The sequence below is a fragment of the Benincasa hispida genome, chromosome 12, assembly GCF_027475165.1.
Source record: "Benincasa hispida cultivar pf3 chromosome 12, pf3_genome.v1.1, whole genome shotgun sequence".
NCBI classification, from domain to species: domain Eukaryota; kingdom Viridiplantae; phylum Streptophyta; class Magnoliopsida; order Cucurbitales; family Cucurbitaceae; genus Benincasa; species Benincasa hispida.
The window spans coordinates 85382534-85392163 of record NC_143489.1 but is presented as its reverse complement, the minus strand read 5'-3'; the positions used below and the strand labels follow the sequence as shown (position 1 = coordinate 85392163).

General features: G+C 34.8%; 1 non-coding gene across 1 annotated transcript; it reads right to left on the bottom strand.

Moving 5' to 3' along the window:
• On the bottom strand, positions 1-118 carry LOC120068696 (U5 spliceosomal RNA). The gene has a single exon (XR_005479324.1). It is a non-coding gene; the product is annotated as a U5 spliceosomal RNA (small nuclear RNA).
• Positions 119-9630: the final 9512 nt, after the last annotated feature.

Sequence of the window (9630 nt, the reverse complement as noted above, 5' to 3'; positions counted from 1 at the left end):
ATTTCTCTACGAAGAGAAAATCCTCCAAAAATAGGCGTATGCCGGTGTATGCGACGAACACACGGTATTCTTTAGTAAAAGGCGAAAGAATAGTTCGCTCTGTGTTCACCGCCCGGCTCCGTGATTTCGACAATTCCACTGCAACGGCATTTTATACCGTCCAACGCGTGTCCCATTTTTACAACTTTGCCGATGTGGGAACTACTTGGCTTACTACTGTTAACGGGCCAACCACTTTGATGGCCCAAAACAGAATTCCACTTTCCCCTTTTATACTATTTCCTACAATTTTAAGGAAAATTGGAATAGATAGCTAAAAATATCATGTATATTTTTTTTGATACAGCTAATTACTTTATGTTAATGAATTAGTTTTATTTTCCCATTTATCTTCAAGACACATAAACTTTTTTTTTTCTTTTTAGTTCTTCCAAATTTTTGAAATCTCGTGATTTCATTTTGTTTAGTTCATTTTTAAATTACTTCTTATCTTTTTTAAGTTTGTTAAGTAGGAGAACTTTTATGTGTTAACATATATACTAAAATAAGCATATCCAATTATCAAATTGATTATGCGGTCTACTTGTTTATCTAGCAATTGCAAAATTTCGAATTAGAAAGAGCAACTCTTTCTCCACCAACCATCTCTCTGATTCTCATTCATCATCCTCTCTACTTTGCACTTGAGAGCAAGAACCTTCAACCGTCGTAACCTGTATGACACACTTATGTTTTACCAAACCACGTCAACGTATTCTACTTAAACAATCTTCGTATACTACCGATCAATGCATGAATATTGCTTTTTCACAACCAACTTTCCTCGATCCCATTAGAGTATTTCAACCATTTCAATGTTCAACAACAGAGACTTACCAAAGAAAGAAGGATTTTGAGAATCTTGACGATGAGCAAATGACAGCCAAGGAGAAACTACAAGCGAAAGAGATGAAATACGAAAATGTCTTTAAATTACAAGACTTCATAAGAAGTTAAATAGATTGTTTTCTCTTTTTGTTGGTAATGAAAAAGGGCAGGGTAACAGGCATCACCAATCAATATTGGACACCGATATCATAAACATCTACTACCGAAAATCAGATTTACACAAGATGAACAATCCATCTAAAGAGGGAAGGGGAAGAAGAACCAAAATTCTGTAAGATGATAAATAAGTTATGCATGTGAAATTTTCATTCACAAGCCCATAATCCCATGATTTGAAATTATGTTCTTTTTAGGGGATTCAAAGTTGGGCAAGGGAAATACTTTTCTTCGCGTGTTTTATACAACTGACAACAAGGCCAAAGCAAAAACTAATGAGAATGAAGCTTGAGATTATTATCGAGAAAGTGACGTGACACATGTTGAAAATTAATTCAATAAATGTTATTGTATTATTTTCTATTTTGTCTTAATAACCTTAAAATCCAATAAACTCACATCCAAGGTTGCCTAATGAGTCTTAAATTATATGTGAAGACATTTAAGGACCAATGTTTAAGATACCGGTTAAAAGGTCTACAGTATAGGGATAACGCTGGGTACCTTATCCTGGTGACACTATGGATACGATCCACTTTGTATTTGATACAAACACAATGATCCAACGCATTCATGTAGGTGATATGCGAGTGGGGGTATCCCATGCAATGAGTTTGCATATGACCGGATGGCGAAATAGTAACCACTAGAGGTTAACTAGTTAGGTTCCTATTTCAATAGGGTGACTTAGGCAACTTAGTCTTAATCCTGAGTATATTATGAACTCTTGTTCACGAGGGATTGTCTTTTGATTTGTATGGGTGAGGGTGGTCAGTTCGCCGACTCAATATGCCTACCATTTTGAGGACAAGATCTAGTGGGAAGCTGGGAACTTAATAATACAAGACGAAATTCACTCATTCTCATCTTTAGGGTAATTAGATGAATGTTCCCTTAAGTGATGTCTCTAGGACTTGAACAAAGGACCCTACCCTCTCATTGGCTCGAGAGGGATTTTTGTTTATTAGTTGGACCATAAATAGGTTGTTTATTAGAGGAGCACTGGTACTTAACGAGTCAGAAGTAACCCAAGGGTAAAACGGTAATTTAATCCAGTTGGAGTTAAGAACACTCGTGAATGACTAACTTGTTATAATTGGTCTATATCCGTTGACATAGAAATATATATGTAGTGAGAAGAGTGCAGCTGTCGGTCTCTAGTGGAGTGTACCCACAGTTAACGAATATTTGATTAACTTGGTTAATGAGTTTAGCCAATTAATCTCATATCGTTAGAGTTTTTTTTTATCTCCACAAGGTCTCCTTGTTAGCTCACTAAACGGTATTAAAGAGGAATGATTTGAATTCTTCAAATCAATTTGAGTAAATCGTATATTAATGTGATTAATATGTAATTGATTATGGATATGATTTATAATTCAAATTAAATTGGAAAGAAACATTTGAATAAGATTTAAATAAATAATTCAAGTGAATTAAATTCACAAAGAATATTAATAGAGAGGTATTTCACATATATATATGATGTTTATGATAATTAAATATATATATACGTTAAATTGGATTTATTGTGTAAATAGTTATTAAATTAATGTGTTAATTAATTATTAATGTGCTAATTAATTAAATAAATGTCATTTAATTAATTGTGCTAATTAATTAAATAAATGTTATTTTAATTGTGCACAAGAAAAAAATGGTAAAATACTAGAAAAAGAAGTGACCATTCTTTATATAAAATCTTTCTTATGACCCTTTTGGGGACGCACAGAACACAACAGAATTGTAAGCATTCATTGTGCAATTTTTTGTCTAAGTCATAAAAGAAATCCCCTGTACTCTCCCAAAAAGTTTTACTCCTCACCCTCTTCCAATAGTTGGATTCCACTTATCATTCTATTGGAATCTATGAGAATAACAAGGTTACCCTCGTGATCGTGTTCAAGATTGTTCGAGGAAACGTTCGTGTTCAAGATTGTTCGAGGAGTCGTTTTTTGGAACATCGAGAGGATTGTTCTAGGAGCTTAGGAATTCCAGTTTAGAATTCTAGCTTTTGATTCTTTTCCCACAAGCTTGGAATTCACTAATTTGTACAACTCGACCGCGTGACCTTAGATTCTCAACACTTGAAATTCTTGAACCTTCAGCTCAATTCGATGGAGATCTTTTTCCAACATCCTTGAATTAGCTTCCTCATAGCTCAAGCTTCAAATCAGTGGTAACTCTCCTCCCTTAGCACGCTCAAAATACCCAAACTGAGCTCTTCAACTTCAAACTCCCTTTTATACTATGGTCGCATGCTCATGGAACTCCTCAAATTGACAACTGGCATACTTAACTCATTTTTAAGGCCTCTTGGCATGTCACCTAGCTCACTAATTAAATGTTTAAGCTGAAGACTTAAGTCTCTTACCAACGCCTAAGTTTACATTCCTCCTAGTCTTCTACCTCGGCGAACACATACCACGGCTAACGTTGCATCCCCATTTCTCACGCATCATCGTTCAACACATATGTGATGGAGATAGCATGCAATTAGCAGAAGAAATACGGATCATTAAGCACTCTAATTCATTAATTTTAGTAATTAAGACAACATGCTCATAGAATAATAAAAATGGTTTCTGTCATACCTTTGTAGAACTCTTTAATGCAGCAAATCTAGCTCAAATCTCCTCAGTAAATCCTTATAGACCACCACTTGATCTTCCCTATTATTCTCTTGGACCTTAGATTGATTTGTGGGAATCAAGATGAGTTCTAATTTGAGGGAAATTTGGAGGAAAAATGTCTATTTTTCAGCTTCAATAGTTGAAGAAGCCTTCTTTAAAGTAAAACCAGAAAAATTTATTTGCATGTCTCATTACTCAGCCAACAACACTTAGTTTTGTTCAATTTTTTCATGCAATCACGTTGCCTAATTTGAAGACGACACCTCCTTGTTTGAATTAGTGGAATAGTGAGTAATTTGAAAGCTAAAAGTGGGAAAAACCCACTAAAGCTCATATTTCCAATATTTTCAATTTTTATTTAATTTAAAATAAATTCTTAAAAATTACATTTCAATTTTAATTGATTTTTCATCAATAAATTAATATGAAATCAAATTTCAATTTTGGAAAAATTTGTAAAATTAATTTTAACAATAATTAATTCTAATAATTAATTTTAATAAAATTAATTCTAAATAAATAATTAATTAAACTATTTAATTAACTAAATTGATTTAATATCTAATATTAAATTAACTAAACACCAATTCCATGGACATGAATCTCTATTCATGTAATCAATATTTAAATCAAATTTAAATTTTGTTTAATTCTCCTATTTCGTTTAATTCAATAATTAAACATATAATTATATCATATATAATTACTTATTTTCTTAATTCAAATTTGAACGTTTCAAATTAACTCATCAATCTATTCGAAGGTTTAATCCGTTTGTGAGCTAATAGAGGGAAGTAATGGACCTACAAATCATGGGCTCTAGCGATACAAGATTAATTGGCTAAACTCTTTAAACCGAATTAATCAACATTCATTAACTACCGGGTCACTCCATTAAAGCCTAGCAGTTGCACTCCCCTCACTGTAGATATATTTTTGTCCACTTGATATAACCATAATCAGTAAGTTGACCCTTCACAAGTTGTTCGTAATAACAGTTGGGTCAAATGCTATTTTACCCCCGAAATTACATCATACTCTTTAAGTCCTATTGATCCTCTAATGAACAATTGGTTTGTAATCCAATCACCAAATCGAGTTCTCTGGCCAATGAGAGGGTAGGATGGTGACATGAAATTTGCCACCAAAAACTTGATGGCTAATATCATGTGGGACGCAATATGCGATGCATGTCTTAAGGTATGCGTTCATACTCATGCGTCTGTGGTCATGCATTAGAATGAAAATATGTGTTAATCTTATATGCGATGACCATGCGTTCCTATCACAAGTTTTCTTGCCCTCACGCCAAGTATAACGTGAACGCAAGTTTCTCGGGTGATCTAAGGTCGAACTCAGGGACTTGTAGCTAAATGTATGCGGTGATGTGTTTGCGGCGGTTGAATAAAAGAATGATGGGGGGTTTTAAGCTACAAACTACTCCTACTCCTAACTAACAGACAAAGCAGTGGGAATGTGAATGAGACGTAGAGACATGACAACTGTTGACGCGTAGTAAAATGCATGGAAAAACAAATAAAATGTGAGGATGTCTTCATCACAACCCTAAACTTGACCGCAAGGGCAACCCCAGCCAACGCAAATTAATGCGATCATGCCATACACGCCCGCCGCAAATGCACGTGATTTATAATAGCAAACGAAACTTAATCCTAAGTCTCCATTCTTGCCTATGCGATCTTAATCTAGCTCTCCCGATCCTCGATTCTAACCTAGCGCTCTCAAGTCTTAGGTTCTTTCTTTAGACTCTCTCCCGAGTAGCTCTAAAGGTGTGTTGGACGCATGCATAAGACAAGGTAACCGCAAAAGCCTGGTTAACGTAAGATTATTCCTATTCCTAGTGAACACTTACTTACATTGCTTAATCTATGCGATCTTAATCTAGCTCTCCCGATCCACTTACCCTCTGGGGCAGTTAGTTTCTACTGATTTTACTCATAGACAAGCATTGCATCCGCCTATAGACAGGCGTTGCTACAGCTTCACACTAAGCAAATAAGGTTTTCTCACAACACTCATGCAACGCACACCTTCTAATAGTTTACTACATATTTCATATTCCTATGCCACATGACTAAGTATGCGATACTCTAGCAATCTTACTCAATGATGCGATAAAAGTTAAGGATGCTAAATAAAGGAAGATGGAGATGGAATCAAAGGAAATATAGAAATGCATTGATCACAAAATGTATTAATCCCTTAAGCCAAAATGTAATATAATACAATATAAGAAAAGAAGAGAAAATGAAAGGGCCAGCTGGAAGCAATGTCTTACTTCCAGCAGATGTGTGTCAAGGCTACCGATGGTGCCATGGATGGGCGATGGAGTAGATTCTCTCGAGCTCTAACTCCGACGAAGGCTCCGGTTGTCACTTGGAATGGATGAAGGAGATGAAGAACTCTCAAGCTTTCCTCTCACGCGTTCGTCTGGATCACAAGGATTAGCCCTAAGGCGAGCCTCAGGCGAAAAACCTTGGATTCAATGAAATTCTGCTCATCGGCTTTTATTTATAGAGTTGGATCGCAAACAACATTAATGGACCTACTCTGGTTCTGACATTCGCGGCATGATGGTCCTTTTCTGAATCTCTGCTGCTAACGGCGTAGTAGGTGAAATGTCAACATCATCTTTTGATTTTCTCGAGATATGCGTTAATGTTTCCATTCCACCAACCTTGCATTCATCCCACTATTATGGTCATCATTATGTAGCTGCAATGTTGCAATGGCCGCATTCGCTTGATTACCGCAATTTCTACATGATGACCGCAATCGCTTGATACTCCTATGCGATGGACGCATGCGGTTGATTACCGCAACACCCATGCATTAAACGTATGCGTTCGCCTTTGTGATAGAGAAATTCTCTGCATGTGGTCGTCTTTGCAATAGTCCGGCTTCCGTGTATGCATCCGTTTCCTGCGTTAGCTATAAAGATACACAATTGAACGCATAATAATGCATAATAGTGGGTTAGCCGAGATTCTTAATGTTGATGGTCGCAAACTCATTTTCTCATGAATTCCTAACATAATCGCTGCATATTCTGCTTAACAACCTTCATAATTCTAAATAAAAGACCTAAGATGACATGCATTTCTGTTATCCCTAAAAGAGAACAACCTCTCTACTATCCCTAAAATCGGGTAGGAGTGAATTCTGTCTTGCACCCTATGTCCCCAGCTATCTACCTAGTCTTACTCTTGGAAGAGGAGGCTTATTGAGCTGACACTGTTGAGCCAACCCTCACCTATGCAAATCTAAGGATAATCTCGAATAAACAGGAGTTCATAGTTAGCTCAGATTAAGGTCGAGTTATCTAGGTCATCGATTTGAATTAGTCAGTCTTAAACAGTAAACAACGTTATTAAGTAAAAATGATTTATTTCTTGGTCCTGGTCTTTTACAAACTCTTTTTATAGGACGCCTCCACTCGCATGTCTTCACATGAATAATTCAGGTTCACATCGTTTGTATTAAATACAAAGTGGACCGCAGCCGATAGTGTTACCAGAATTAAAACCCCCAACTTTATTTGTATACTATAGATCGTTTTGGCTATTTACTCGAACTTGATCCATTTTATGTCTCCACATAAAGTCTAAATACTCATGTAATAGCCATGGATCTTAGTTTATTGAATTTAGTCTTTATAAGTGCAATATACATATTCAATAATAGTTTTATTGAATAAACGTCAATAATATCTTTATTGCAAATAGCATATGCTTAATATTACAAACTGCGAGTTTTAGAACATACAACCCAATAACATGTTGGTTTTACCCTTAGACAGTCATGCTTAGGCCTACTGCTCATAAACGCGTCCCTTACCTTTAACACGCCTCAACACTTCTCCTCTACCATGCGTTCACTTAGGCAAACTCAAATGCCTGCATACTCTCCATCCTAGGTCTTCATTGACCTCTAAAGGCCCTTGACGCATACCTCCAGTTACACTTAGTCAATTTTCCATCCTTAGGTTCTTAAGCCCACAAACGGCCACACGTTCCTCACTTGTCTTAGCTTTCTAAAATTTGCCTAAGTGTTGGCTGCTCTTTTCAACCCGAGAGCTCTGAAGGAACTCTATCTGAAGAGAGATCTGTAAGCAGAAGCAAGATCGTCCTAATATCCATTTTTCATTGAATATAAGTTTTATAGTTAAACAAGAACAAGATATGCATTTACATAAATTATAGCATGCAATACTATAGGAAAACTTAGGGTTTCAGAAACCCTTACCTTTGAAGACTACTCTTCAAGATCTCCCTCGAACAAAGTCACGAACGAATCTCCTTCTCCAAAAAGGACACTGCCACTTGAGAACCCTTTGTATTCTCTTGGGACAAAGGATTCAAGCAGAGTTGTGAGCTTTGCTTGAACCCTTGGAAGAGGGAAGGGAGATGGAGAGGAAGAGAGGGAGGAGAAGAACTTTTATTCTCTGTGAGTTTTTCCTAGTGAGAACTCTTCTCAGAGATAATTGAGGAAGAAGATGAATCTCCACCATTTCATTCTTTCACAACCCATGTTATTAACTGAGAGAATGAGGGGAGGGAGTTATAACTTCCTCCCTTTAATTAATTAATATTAATTTAATAAAATTAAATTAATAATAATTATACATATAATAAGAACCTTATTATATGTATATAAACGATATGTTATATCCCATATAATACATAATCTATAGTCACATATTGTATCAAATACAATATAGTCTATAGATGTATTTTCTCTCGACAATACCTGACATTTAATATAAATCACATTTATATTAAATTCACTTATATGAATTATTGAAGTATATCTACAAGCAACGGAAGCAACAAGGATCAATAAACACTCTAATTCATTAATTTTGGCAGAAACTAAAGCATGTTCATACTAAAACATGAGGGTTTCAAGTCATATCTTTGTAGAACTTCTTCAAATCTCGATTTTCAGCTGCAAATTTCTCCAAATCTTATTATAGACCACCTCAAGATCTTCCCCACTATTTTCTTGGAGTTTTAGATTGAGTCTTGGCACTCAAAATAAGCTTAAATGAAGCGGGGACTTGGAGAAAAACTCACAGCAACAACCCACCTGAAGAACACCATCTTCAACACGAATTTTTTAGCAAAAATTCTATAGATCGCATGTCTCAATTCCACTTCAATCTTCTCAATATTTTGCAGACTATCATGCAATGAAGATGGCTATATGAGATGCAACTCATGTTTAGAGTTATTGAAGCCAAAGTTAGTGGGTTCTGTGTGAGCAAGTTGAAAATGATAATAGAAAAATCTACAATTTCATTTTGTGCTTTTTAAGACTTTTTCAATTTTTTCAATTGATTTCAAAAATCAATTTGATTTGAAAATATTATTAATTTTACAAAATTAATTTGATAAATTAATTTTTCTAATAAAATTAATAAATAATTATATAAATAATTTAAATACTTCTAATTAATAATTAATTATTTAAACAATTTAAATAATTCTAATTAATTTAATATCAAATATTAAATTAATTTTACACAAATCCATCTTCATATATTTAAATAATATTTAGATATTAATTCTCCAATTTCGTTTAATATTAAAAAATTAAACGTGTAATTATATCTCATATAATTACTAATTCCTTTAATTCTAATTTGAACGTTTCAAATTAACTTATCACACTACTCTAAAGCTAGTACATTTACAAGCTAGTAAGGGGACCTAGCAGACCTACAGATCATAGGCTCCAACGATCCGAGATTAATTGGCTAAACTCATTACATCGAATTAACCCTCATTCGTTAACTAATGGGTTACTCCACTAAAGTCTATAGTTGAACTCCCCTTGCTGTAAATATATTATGTCCAGATATATTATTGAGCCGGCGTTGTTGAGTCAACCCTCACATATGCAAATCTAAGGATAATCCCGAATAAACAGA